This window comes from Terrapene carolina, unplaced genomic scaffold, assembly GCF_002925995.2.
Source record: "Terrapene carolina triunguis isolate 2854851 unplaced genomic scaffold, T_m_triunguis-2.0 Scaffold22, whole genome shotgun sequence".
In the NCBI taxonomy this organism is placed as follows: Eukaryota; Metazoa; Chordata; order Testudines; family Emydidae; genus Terrapene; species Terrapene triunguis.
Window position 1 is genome coordinate 14787916 of NW_020664373.1, and position 12861 is coordinate 14800776.

The 12861-nt window shown below is 42.2% G+C and overlaps 1 protein-coding gene across 1 annotated transcript in view; it reads left to right on the top strand.

The window, feature by feature from the left end:
- Window positions 1-12861, top strand: part of LOC113406061 (phosphate-regulating neutral endopeptidase PHEX) — a gene marked incomplete at its 5' end in the record, with an annotated part of 117396 nt that overhangs the window by 17875 nt on the left and 86660 nt on the right. The window lies entirely within an intron of this gene.

The following is a 12861-nucleotide window of genomic DNA, read 5'->3' on the forward strand; positions in this document are numbered from 1 at the left end:
CCCTTCATCTGCCTACCACCCCCAGACAAATGACCAAGTGGAGAAAATTAATCAAATTCTGGAACAGTACTTCTGGTGCCATATTAATCATCATCAGAATGATTGATCCTCTCTGTTACTCATGGTGGAGTTTGTGTACAACAATGTAGAACATGCTTCCACAGGGCAAAGCACTTTCTATTCAATTATAGGTACCCCCCCTCATTTCCACCTGGAACTACGCATGATTTCCTCCAACGCTGCATCTGCAAACCGGGTACAACTGATACGTCAGACCCAAGAGGATGTGAAAGCTCACCTGAAAGATGCTAAGAGGAGATACAAGCACTATGTGGATTAGTGTCAACAGCAAGGTCCTTTCTTATCTGGGAGCCACAAAGTGTGGTTGTCCACCAAATACCTACACATGGATAGGCTATCCCGCAAGTTAGACTCCCAGTTTCTTGGTCCTTATCAAATTCTCAACTAAGTCAACACAGTCACTTTTAAGCTCCCCCCTGCCTCAATCCCTTTGGATACACCCAGAGTTCTACATGTCATTGCTGAAGCCTTATGTGCAAAACCCATTCCCACCCCTCCCCCCTCTGGTTCATGTCCAAGATCATGCTGAATATATTGTCCACAAAATCCTCAACTCCAAAAGAAAGCAGGGCAAACTTTGATATTTGGGTAACTGTGAGGGCTGCAGACAAGAAGAATGTTCCTGGGAGCGCATGGAAAATGTCCATGCTCCCGACTTACTGAGAGCCTTCCTTGACTCTGATCCTGGGAAACCAGGCCCTAGGCCACCCTGATGTGCCCTAGGGGAAGGGGATGATGTAAGTCCATAGGTCTCGAACCTGGGCCCATAGATTACCAGCAGCCCTCACACCCTGAGCATTGCTGGGCAGCTGATCCAGAACTACTGGAAGCGAGAGTTCTAGCAGAACTCTAACCCCTCCCAGAGGTACTGCTGATGAGGGGCGATGACGGGCCCTACTGATTGGCTAGCTCATACAATTTAAGCCAGAAAAGTTGTCTGAGTAACTGAGAAACTTCCTGACTGCTGCACTAGACCTGACCCCAGTTCTTGGCTCCTGTACTCTGACCCTGGCTTGGACTCTGGCTCTCACCACTAGGCATGACCACCCCTGCTCCAACTACTAGGTCAGGCTGCCCATGTCCTGGTCCTGAAAATGTGTCATTGAGATACAACATGCTAACATTGGAGATTGCCTGGCATGATAGTTTAAGAGCTCTGAAGGGAGATGATTCTGTTGGCTTGATGGGTTTGATTGTAATGGAGGAGCTGAGAGCATGCGCTAGAGAAGGTATAGAAAGAAGCAAAGATAGTGGAAGATTGACAACCGAATGGGACAATAATAGCATGAGTCTGTGTTAAGGGTTTGATGAAAGTTAAATTGCTGAAGACGAAACAACGTGTGTAGCTTTTGTTTACAAATGTAATTATCGGTCTATTTGTATTTTAACCAAATTTGACACAAACATTGGCTCCTTGGATCCTGAAGAATTAGAGGTTAAGATATTCTTGTAGAGCTATGTGAACTCTATGGCTTCAAGATTAGGCTAGATAAGTTTATGGAGGGAATGGTTTGATGGGATAACGTGATTTTAGTCAATTAGGCAATAACGTGCCATCGCTGGTAAAATGTGGGTCCGGCTGGAGAATCTTGCCTGTATGCTCGGGGTTCTACTGATCGCCATATTTGGGGTCGGGAAGGAATTTTCCTCCAGGGTAGATTGGCAGAGGCCCTGGAGGTTTTTTGCCTTCCTCTGCAGCATAGGGCAGGGGTCGCAAGCTGGAGGATTCTCTGCGACTTGAAGTCTTTAAATCACGATCTGGAGACTTCAACAGCTGAGATAAGGGAAATTGGGTGGGTCAGCTTTTGTGGCCTGCATCATGCGGGAGGTCAGACTAGATGACCATAATGGTCCCTTCTGACCTTAAAGTCTATGAGTCTATGAACTATTCAGAAAAAAAGTGAAAATTTTAAAATTCAAATTTTATACTTTTCATTTTGAATTCATAAAATAATCATCCAGTTTCAGAAAATAACCTATCTGGGTAATACAGTAGGCCATAGTTTGTTTTGATTATTTTTTTAAATTAAAGACCTCAACATTGTGCCTTTGTTTTGACAAAGATAATTTTTGCATATGAAATCACATTTCTGCAAATTTTTTCTGCTTACTTGGTCACTTCCTGAACTTTTAACAAAGATCAAAATATCAGCTTCATGAGTTAACTGAAAGGAAATTGAAAATAGCTCTTGCAAAATTTGTTTTAAACAACTTGTAAGGGCCACCACTCCAATTGTTTCCCTACCACAGCTGCCAATATTAGCAATATTATAACCACCACAAACATAGAATGAAAGACGCACTCCATTCTATACGGGCATTTTCACCTTCTCACAATATTCCTTTTTTCAAGAAGAAAATTTCTGATGCTTAATCTGAATATAGAGCTGAATATAGAGCTGATTAGGTTCAACTAAATTGCATGAACCAGTTTTGAGTTATGAGGGATTTCGAATTTACTTGTTCTTTTGGAATTTTAGAAGCAAGCTTGTATTTAAAAGGACAACCTTTTGCAGATTACCTTTAAAAAGGAGTGTGGTGTGAGTGGGAGTTATAGACTGAGCAAATTAGATATCTGAACTAGAGTCAAGCAGGTGAATAAAGGTGGCTTGTGCTGGGGGAAGAAAAGTAAGTGTAGTTCTCATCTCAATGAGATTCCAGAAAAGTAATATTTTACTAAATACCAATTTTTAACAGGAAAAATCGGTAGGCTAGAATGTTTGACATTCGGAGAAGGTCTCAACATGATTGGCTTTTCTAAAACATGGTGGAATGAAACAACGTAATCAAATACTATAATAACTATGCGGTGGAAGCTAGGTTGGGTTTTATTGGTATTGAAACAGTGCTGTACATAGGATTCCATAGACTCTACAGAACTAACTTCTGGTCAGGAAGAGGACCATGACTGAGGCAGAATCTTTATTGAATCCCAGGCTACAAGTATACAAGTATAAGACCTAAACATGCAAAGAGAACTATTGGGGTGTGTGTGCACAAAGGTCCATGTGGTTCTGTTTGCAGAATCGGGGCCATATCTTTGCTGGTAGGTATACAACCAATGTCCAGATCAACACAGTGAAGTTGTCATATGGCCAAATCCACCAGTGATGTAAGAAGGTGCAACCTTATTGATTTCAGTGGAAATGATTCCGTGTAGATCAGTGGTTAACCTGATCCAGAATATTTATTGCAAAAGAGTTTAAGGAAGAAAAAAAATATACTAGAAGGGTGATAATGGGTAATTTCAGTTATCCAGACTTGAATGTCATAGTGAGATGTAGTTTGAATAAAATGTTTCACAATATCAACATCATAAAATATTTTTTTTAAATAACATACCACAAGCAATGTCTTCTCTGAACAGCGCATTCTGAGGCATGACAGGACTGGTTACTCCTGTTCCCAATTAATACGCAAAAGATCAAAATGTATTGGTTAAATCTTATTCAGAACCTCCTAAGTTTACCCGGATTTCTATATTAGGGGAGCTGTGGTATGCAGCCTACAGAACTCAATTTCTGCACATAGAATTCAGGAGAAGAGACCACTGGTCAAGTTAGAGGAACAATGTTGTGCCTAATTTTAGATGTTTGTGGCTGGTATTTTTATTTTGAGATAGAACATTATATACTTAGTGTTTCTTCTTTCATAAAACTCCCAGATGTCAGCCCTCTCTCTCTTATATCCAAGCTCTGTGGGAACTTCCTGAAAAATGGAAGTAGAAATCAGATATTCTAAATGAATGTCAGCTGACCCCAAACCATTCTGAAATAATACTTCTTGGAAAGTGCTAGTGTAAATCTGCACCACTATAATTAAGGCTGTGTGTTTGTCAAGACATAACTTCCGTAACAAAAGCTCTGGCTTTCATTTATTGTTTTTTATCATGGTGTCTGTTACCCTGGCCAGCCCACTACTGGAAGAATCTTCTACAAATGTTAACAAGTTTGGCTCTCTATATGTCCAAAGTAGAGAGTATGAGAAAATCATGGCATGTGATCATACTATTAAAGCCCATAGTCATATGCACATTGTGGCAGAGCTAACTTTGCACATGTAAACTTTTAGGGGTTCAGGGTGCATCTTTAGTGTCCTTTTAACATAATTTTTTTGTATGGAATAAACATATAGTATGAGAGTAGACATTTCCAGCTCTGGCACTGACTTGCTGTGGGACTTAGTGGAAGCCATTTAAGGTCTGATTCTGCAAGATATTGAGCATCTCACGCGACATGCTGGGCAATTTCTACTCCTGCTGACTTCAGTGGGAGCCAAAGGCATTCAATACCTCCAAGGATCGAGCCCTTACTCTCTCTGGGTCAAACTCTGCTTGCCTTTACTCTCACAAAGGAGGACCATTGAAATCAATACGACTACTCACATGAGTAAGATAAGCAGGAATTGGTCTTCTCTGGCTCATTTTCCTTATCTATAAATGTTGATAAAGTGGTACCTACTTCATGCTTAATGTCTACTAAGTGCTTTGAGATCCTTCTCATAGATTTATAGAGTTTAAGGCCAGAAAGGACCATTAGATCATTTAGTCTGACCTCCTGCATTGAGCCCAATAACTTGTGTTTGGTTAAAGCGTATCTTCCACAAAGGCATCCAGTGTTGATCTGAAGACATCAAGAGTTAGAGAATCTATCACTTCATTTCTAATCTGAATTTGTCTGACTTCTAGCCATTGGTTCTTGTTATGCCTTTCTGTGCTACATTAAAAAGCCCTTTCATAACCAGCATTTTCTCCCAGTGCAGGTACACTGACACACTGTAATCAAGTCACCTCTCAGTCTTCTTTTTGGTAACCGAAACTTATGGAGCTCTTTAAGTCTCTCATTCTAAGGCCTTTTGCTCCAGCCCTTAACTCATGTTTGTGGCTCTTTTCTGCACCCTCTCCCACTTTGCAATTCCATTTCAAAGTGTGGACACCAGAACTGGATGCAGAATTCAAGTATCAGTAGAGGCAACGTGTGTGTGTGTGTGGGGGGGGGGGGGGGTCACGTGCCCCCCTCAGATTTGCTGCTTGGCTTGTACTGAACATATTCAGTAACACTGCTGAAGCCAGCTGCCCCTCTTCTGCCCCCCCCTCTATTGTCAGGCACAGATCGCCTGAGTATCAGCGTCATCAATACTGTATACAGCATTAAAATTGCCTCCCTATTCCTCCTCGCTACTCCCCTTTTTATACATCTAATAATCACATCGACTCTCTTTTGCCACTGCATCGCATTGGGAGTCATGTTGAGTTGCTTGTCCACTATTATGCTTGAGTTCTTTTTGGAGTCACTACTTTCCAGGATACAGCATGGATCTATTAGGTTTTTCTACTGCACCCATCATTATGGTATCTGAATGCCTTCCAACTGGCATGCTCACACATGTGGTTCCTTCTCGATTCCTTGGTGAAAGATGAAAAGTATTGTAATATATTTCAACTCATTATCAAATCTCTCTTTCCAAATATATAAATTTGCTATTTCTACTTACTGCAAATGTTGGTAAAGGCAGAGGCAGGGGGAATGAATACAAAACAAAAATGTAATTGTCTTTCTTGGGATAATAATCTCTCCCCAGTTGTAACCAGGAAGGTTTTCAGAAGTGTGAAAAATACGTTCTTCTCATATTGTTTTTCTAGTGCATCAAATATACCTAGTTAATCACATGCTTGGTTGATATGTGTTTCCGAGAGATATATTGTATGTGCTAAATAATCAAAAATAGCATAGAATGTATACAGTTTATAGATGGACCATGACTTTGGTAATTTGAATCTATATTTTTATTCTGAGTAAAAATGAAATGCAAACTGGTCCATCTTTTCCCAGACCTTGCTGTACAACAGATTCTTTTTCATGCAGTCCAAATTGGGGGGGGGGGAAAGAGAGATTTCTCATTGCAGTAAATAAACAAGGAGTCTGAAAACCAAAGAGAAGCTGTGTCAGACTGTAGGCTGGAAAATCAACAAGAGCTAGAAATAGCAAGTAAGATTAAAGGTACCAATGTAACCACAAGGCTATTCTCAGGCAGCTTTAGAATAGTTAAAAAAAAGAAAAAGAAAAAAATGCTTAGTTTGTAAAGTGAATTATACTTACTTTTAACAGTAGATGATTGCTATTTACTGTAGGGGTAGTAAACCTCAGAAAGTTTGCCTTTTTAGTCTATCGTGTCCTAAAACAGCACTCTCTGAATGGATTTAGTAAGAATACCTTTTCCCAAGGGAAAGATGCTGCGGCTACTGATTCTGTCTGCCTATCTAATAAGATTTTGTACTGTGCCCATCACATTGATGTCTGAGCATCTAGAATTCATAGTGTTGAGCACTGTTCCTAATTGTATATTATTTTATATTAGAGTTATCTCCTCAGTGCTTTGGGCAAGATCTAGTAAGAGCTATATAAAGTGATTTGATCTGATTCTTAACATCGAGGCAGCCAAAAATAAAAGACATTTGCAACCGGAGTCTTTCAGCCTTTAACTCTCTTGACAAAAGGAAATGACCCCAAACCAGTTAAACAATTTGGAAAACTCAGAAGGTTTAAGAGACCATGAACACCTTGAACATACTTCAGAGCACACAGATGACACTCACTAAATGAGGCAAGTTACAGCATTCCAGAGCTTTGAAGCGTAGTTAACAACAGATTTGGACACTTGCCCTATTTATATCCATCTTTATGTATAAAATAAATCCTGTGCCCAAGCCATCTGGCACATACTGAAGTGTAGAAACCAGATGATGAGACTGATAGTAAAGTCCCTTGGAGAAGAATTTTAAAATTAATTTGGAACTTTGAAGGAAATTAAAGCAGTGACTAAAGAGAAGGCATAATCTAGTTATAATGGACACTGTGGGATAAAGTACTAGTTTCAGAGAGGTTATAAATCAAGTTAGATTTCCTTCTTTCTAATCTACCTCACTATCTATCTAGAGTCCTATTTTATGCCCATGACCATGGTGTCTAAGACAAAGTGTACTATTGGATTCTGGAATCTGAAGATCCATGAACTATTCTTACTCATTTTTATATTGTGCCTTACAGACACAGAAGACACAGTCTCTGTCCCGAAGAGTTTACATCAAAAGGGCCTCAGAGGTGCTGACTTCTTGAAACAACTAGAGGTGTCAGTGGGAGTTGTGGGTCCTTAATACCTTTCAGGCGTAGGCCCTTAGTTATTTGGCACCTTTCTGTGCTGTCATTTAGGAACATCTATCCCAGAGATCGGCAACCTTTGGTATGCAGGCTGTCAGGGAAATCCGCTGGCGGGCCGGGACGGTTTGTTTATCTGCAGCATCCGCAGGTTCAGCCGATCGCAACTCCCACTGGCGGCGGTTCGCCGCTCCAGGCCAATGGGGGCTGCAGGAAGCCGGTGGCCAGCACGTCCCTTGGCCCGTGCCGCTTCCCACAGCTCAGGCCAGGTTTTCAAAAGAACTCAGCCTGTTGGGTGCTAAAGTCTTGAGAATCTGTCCATAGATGTTGGAATGGCAGCTGCAGGTTGCTGAGCATCGCTAACAATCTAGACCTTAGCTAGGTGCCTAAATGGGAGTTGAACATTTTTGAAAATCTGGCCTCAGTTGTTAGTGCTGAGCACTTGAAAATTGGACCCAGGTCTCTCTTGAAAATTTGGTCTACTTGTGTCTCCCACCCCACTCTGTTTTCCTTACTCAATAATAGTAATAATAATTAATAATAAAAAGCTTTATGACTAATAACACACAAAGAGCAGCAATGTACTCTGAATGATTTTTATTTTAGATTATGGGAAACAAGAAGAAGAAAGAGGAAATGTAAACTCTCTAGCATAGCAGGTGTCTCCTCTGTAGTAGGCTGCAGCAATTCGTAGAACAAAATGACTGTCGAACTCTATGTGTAACGCCGACAGACCCTGGTCGTCAGCGGGTGGTATCAAACCTGGAGCCTCTGGAGCTGAGTGCATGAGTCTCTACTGCATGAGCTAAAAGCTACTTTTAGCTAAGGCTGTAGAGCAGACTCATTAATCTCTCTCTCTCTCCCTCCCTCTGTGGTCTCAGTGCCACTAGATGGGACACAACACCACATCCAGGAGGTGTGTGGGTTACATATGCACTGGGCGAATTCTTAGAAATGTAAATGTGCAGCATGTAAGAAACTAAAGCAGCAGTTTCATAGCTCGAAGCACTACATTCCCTTCTCTTTTTGTGGTGCTAGCCTCCTCGCCTTCGTTTATTGCACATATCAGTGTCTCACTATTCCTGCTTCCTTTACTAGTTTCACACCCTTCCCCTGTGTTTCAGAACCCTCCATCCCATAGTAATATCAGTGTCATTTTTCCTTTTTGTTAATTTTAACCTCTCTAGCCCTCCTCTTAGGTCACTACTTCTCTTGTCAGTTTTACCCCCTCACTTCCTCCATGTCTCAGACCTCCTTTTCTGGTCACTTTCAACAGCCTTGGGAATCAAATTATCAGTAGTGGCTAGCAGCAGGCTGGATTACACATGAACTCTGATAGTGACACATGGACCAGGCACCAGTGGGTTAGGTTATATTGGCAAGTAACCAAGAGAAGAGGAAGCATATCTATGTTAAAGAGAACGGGAGACAATACACAATGGTACTGTGCATCTCAGCAGCTTCAGATGGCACATTCTTTGATAAGCTGGACTGTGCAGAGTCTAAAAGTTTTGAAATTAGTTGTATTTTCATACAGTAAATTTGTTATTTATTTTTTGAAAGGGGTCCTTGGAGGGCTAACACTCTCTTTAGGGATAAAAGGAAGCTATGTTTTCACAAACCGAAATAAGAAGATAAAACACGCACACGAGTAATATTAAAAAATCTGTATTAAAAGAACATTATTTAGGTTGCAAAGTCAAGCACTTGAAACGTAGGAAATACTAGGTTTACAGTTGCCTGTGCAGCCTTAATTCTGCCCCCTTGTACGTCCTGTGCACTGAATGAAGCAAGCATCTTGTGGAAAAAGTAATAGATGACTATGTAATTAAAGACTGTATCATAACGCTGTCGTGGTCAAAGACCCCCACGCAGTCATTTTAGTTCAAAGACTCAAGCCTGAGGCCAGTTTATTGACATACAAACCAGTGCACTGGGGTGTAGTCCGGAGACCAACACACCGAGCCCCACACGCAGGCGGGCTTTTATTCCATCAAACCACAAGCAAGGTACAAACAATACGTCATAAGTTAGGAAATTTGGGGTTAGTCACAAGCCGGGCATGGGTTGATCACGAGCTAAGAAGCTGGGGTTGGGGTCTGTCCTCCCCCTCCCCGCCTTCTTTCTTAATTTCCCGAGAAGTGAGTGTTTATGTGGGTAGAGGGGCGTTCAGTGGTTTCCGCAGGGGTGGCGCTCGGCCCTAGCTTGGGTACATGTCTTAAGACTTGGTACATGTCATTTTCCGGGGGATTTCGGTAAAGGTTTAAGGGGGGTTTCCAGGGGACGCTTAAAGGAGAGCTAACATTGGTTAATTTGCAGATAGCTGGAATTGGAGAATTTGCAGATAGCTACAACTGCAAGAGTGATTAGCTCTTTGCAAAAGCAATTTCTTAATGTATTTCATAAACTTGCGGTTATTATATTGCTAAAGCAGTCTTTCTGTAGCTTTTAGCATTATTCTGTGTTTCTTTCCTTCCTCCTTCCTCCCTCCTCTGGACATGACCCTTGACCTAGTCTAGCTCAGGCTTTAGGCCTGCCCTACTCTGTGTAAAGGCCATCAGCATAACAGATCTCTGTTGGAGGGTTTATTTCGGGGCCTTCAGATCCACAGCTCTGGCTATCAAAAAGAAGGCCCCCCTGCTCTATTTCCCCACAACGCGTACGCACAAGGACGCTGGAATTAAAATTGCGCAAGCAAGTGCAAATCTAACACTTCCTAACTTTTGAGTGCTTGAGTCTGAAAACTAAATACCTTTCTTTTAATATAGCTTTAAATGTAATTTTCAAGGTTGTTTTAAAAGGAAAAAGGTTCTATCATGTGTGACTGTAACCATCCCTCCCCCATCATCATCATCATCAGCGTTTCGACTGAACTGTTAGCATTGCAGTACAAATTGCTACTGCTGGATCTTCAGAACTAACTACATGGGCTGTAAGCAGCAGAAGGCTGGTTTGTGAAGGGAGATCCGAGCCTGGCCTGGCTCTCTTCCCTCTTTCTCTAGCCCCACTAGGAATTGGCGTAGCTCCTGCCCCACTTGGTGCCCACAGAGGGTGGGGTGGACTATGGTGGGTTCGGATGGTGGTTGATCTTGTGTGCAGTTTTTCTGTTTTGTTTCCTATTCCCTACCTTTGGGAGTTAGAGGATCTGCAACTCCATCTCCGCAGAGGGACAGGGGGCTGGCTGCTAGGGAACAGGTGTTCAGCCTGAGTGGTGAGATTGCAGTATGAGGTGAAGAAACCTTGCCCTATGTTGGTACTCTCAGAAGAGGGCAGAGGCCACTGGGCCCATGAGCCAGGTCTGGGGATGGGGGGACCCTTTCCTAGCCCACTATAGCTGCTCTGGCAGCTCCCAGATATTCCTGTTGCTGCTGCTTTGATGCTGACATGAGCCTGGCCTTAGAATTTGTGCATGCAGTTATTATTCTGGCAGTCTGCCAACATTTTTCCTGAGGAACACAATCAAGAGAAGAGAAACAGGAATTTTTAACAGTTTATACCTCAGCAAAAAATGAACAGAATTTCTCGAGACAATGAAAAAGTGCTTCTCTAGCATGAGCACATTCCACCTGCCCAATATCAAAGGCCTGCTGCAAACAATGGTGTGAGAGTTTCTCACAGGAATGGTTGCAAGAATCCTTCATACGGGAAAGTGTTAGGCTAAATATAGAGGTTTCTACCAGCTCCTCCTATAATGTGTGTGTACGTAGATATAGATATAAAGAGACCCATTCCTCCTCCTCTTTCCTCACTCTTCCTCAAGTATGTGGTAGCAAAGAGAATTCTAGTACTTGAAAGTTTTCATACATGGCAGTTTAAATAGGAGAAGGATGTCCAAGTTGTGCATTTGGATATTCGCATTAACACCTCAGGATATAAAAAGCAGAGAGAGAGGCCTGAACCAGAACACCAGATTGGAATCCTCTCAAGCTAAGGGGCAGTTTGGATCCGAATCTGAACTTCGAGGCTCAGTCACATGGGTCTGCTGAAAAGAGCATTTATATCCCAAAGAGCCAATTTTGAGGGTCCAAATGCAGGATTTGACCATTTTGTTAAGATTCCCATTTTTGAAAACTGGGCTTCCCGTGTTTCACAGTCAGAATCCAGAATATTCTTTGCAAATTTTTTTATTTTTTCTAAGCAAATTGGAAGTATCTTGCTCTCAGTCATTCTTTGCAGTAATGTAATGAGTGTTACAGCTGCTTCTTGTAGCAAGTAAAAAAAAAAAAAAAAAAGTTCTTCAATGGAAAGCACCAGGTCTGATTTTAATAGGATTTTATGTTAGTGCAGTTCTAGAGTTGGTTTTATTTTATTTTAGCTTATTGTCTTCCCCTCTTCTGGGCTAGGCTTTAGCTATCCAATGTTGTAAGCTTCCAATTTTCATGACGGTTGCAACTCTCTGGCAAGAAACAGAAATGATTGCATTGGCTTTAGTAGGAGGCTATTTTTCATTTTTAGATTTATTGAGATCTGAATCACAATTTCCTTTAAAATTCCATATTTAAATCTTGGACAGATCTGATAATCCTGTTTAAAAAAATAAAGGGATTGAGCTACTTCCGTTGAGAACTTTGCTTATGAGCCTTCTGGTAGAGATATGTTGGTGACAGTTATAATGTTGTGTTTATGAAGCTCAGAAATATTAAGATTGAGATTTGAAATCAAATCTATCAGGAATTGTGCCCTGCAGTAGATTGGGGGAGATTCTTATCTGAAACTAAAACAGCAGTATCATGTTAAAAACTTCTTTAAAAACCAACCAGACAATTTTGTTGTTCTGTTATTTTTGGTATTTATTCAGTTATAATAAGACAATTTTAACCACTCAAAACTGATGACAGCCACACTGTTGCCGAGGTGTTAATACAGAACTTCATCTGCAGTACTCTGATACATTATGCACTAGCTGGTAGGAGAATAAGCATTATACATTAACTGGTAGGAGAATTTTTGTTGTCTTCTGCTATTTTTTTCTGTGTGTAGATTTCTGTTCCTCAAATGGGTATATGTGAGTCGTATTTGTAATGTTCTTTATGCCACGTCCTTCAAAGTGCTGAGTGCCTCCTGAGAAATGCTGAGTTCCTTAAGATACTAATGAAGACAGTGGCCATTATGGGCACTCATCCTCATAGTCTCTAGTACTGTAACTGGTAGAGAGAAAGCTGCCCCATTCCTCCAGCATGGAATTGACTGTCATCGCCAAGCTTCACTCTTGTGCCCATCCTATAAGAGACAACAATGGGGACCAGGGCCGGTGCAACCATTTAGGCGACCTAGGCGGTCGCCTAGGGTGCTAGGATTTGGGGGGCGCCATTTTCGTCGGCAGCGACCGCGGCGGCCGGATCTTTGGCCGCCCCAGTCGCCGCCGGCATTTAGGCGGAGGGAGCTGGGGCAGTGGAGCACGGGGAGGGCCGTCTGCAGCAAGGGGGGCAGGGGGCAGCATGCAGGGGAACTCCTCGCCCCAGCTCACCCCTGCCCCGCCTCCTCCCCGAGCACGCCGTGTCTGCTTCACTTCTCCCGCCTCCCAGGCTTGTGGCACCTAAGCTGATTGGCGCCGCAAGCCTGGGAGGTAGGAGAAGTGAAGCAGCGACAGCGTGCTCGGGGAGGAGGCGGGGCAGGGGTGAGCTGG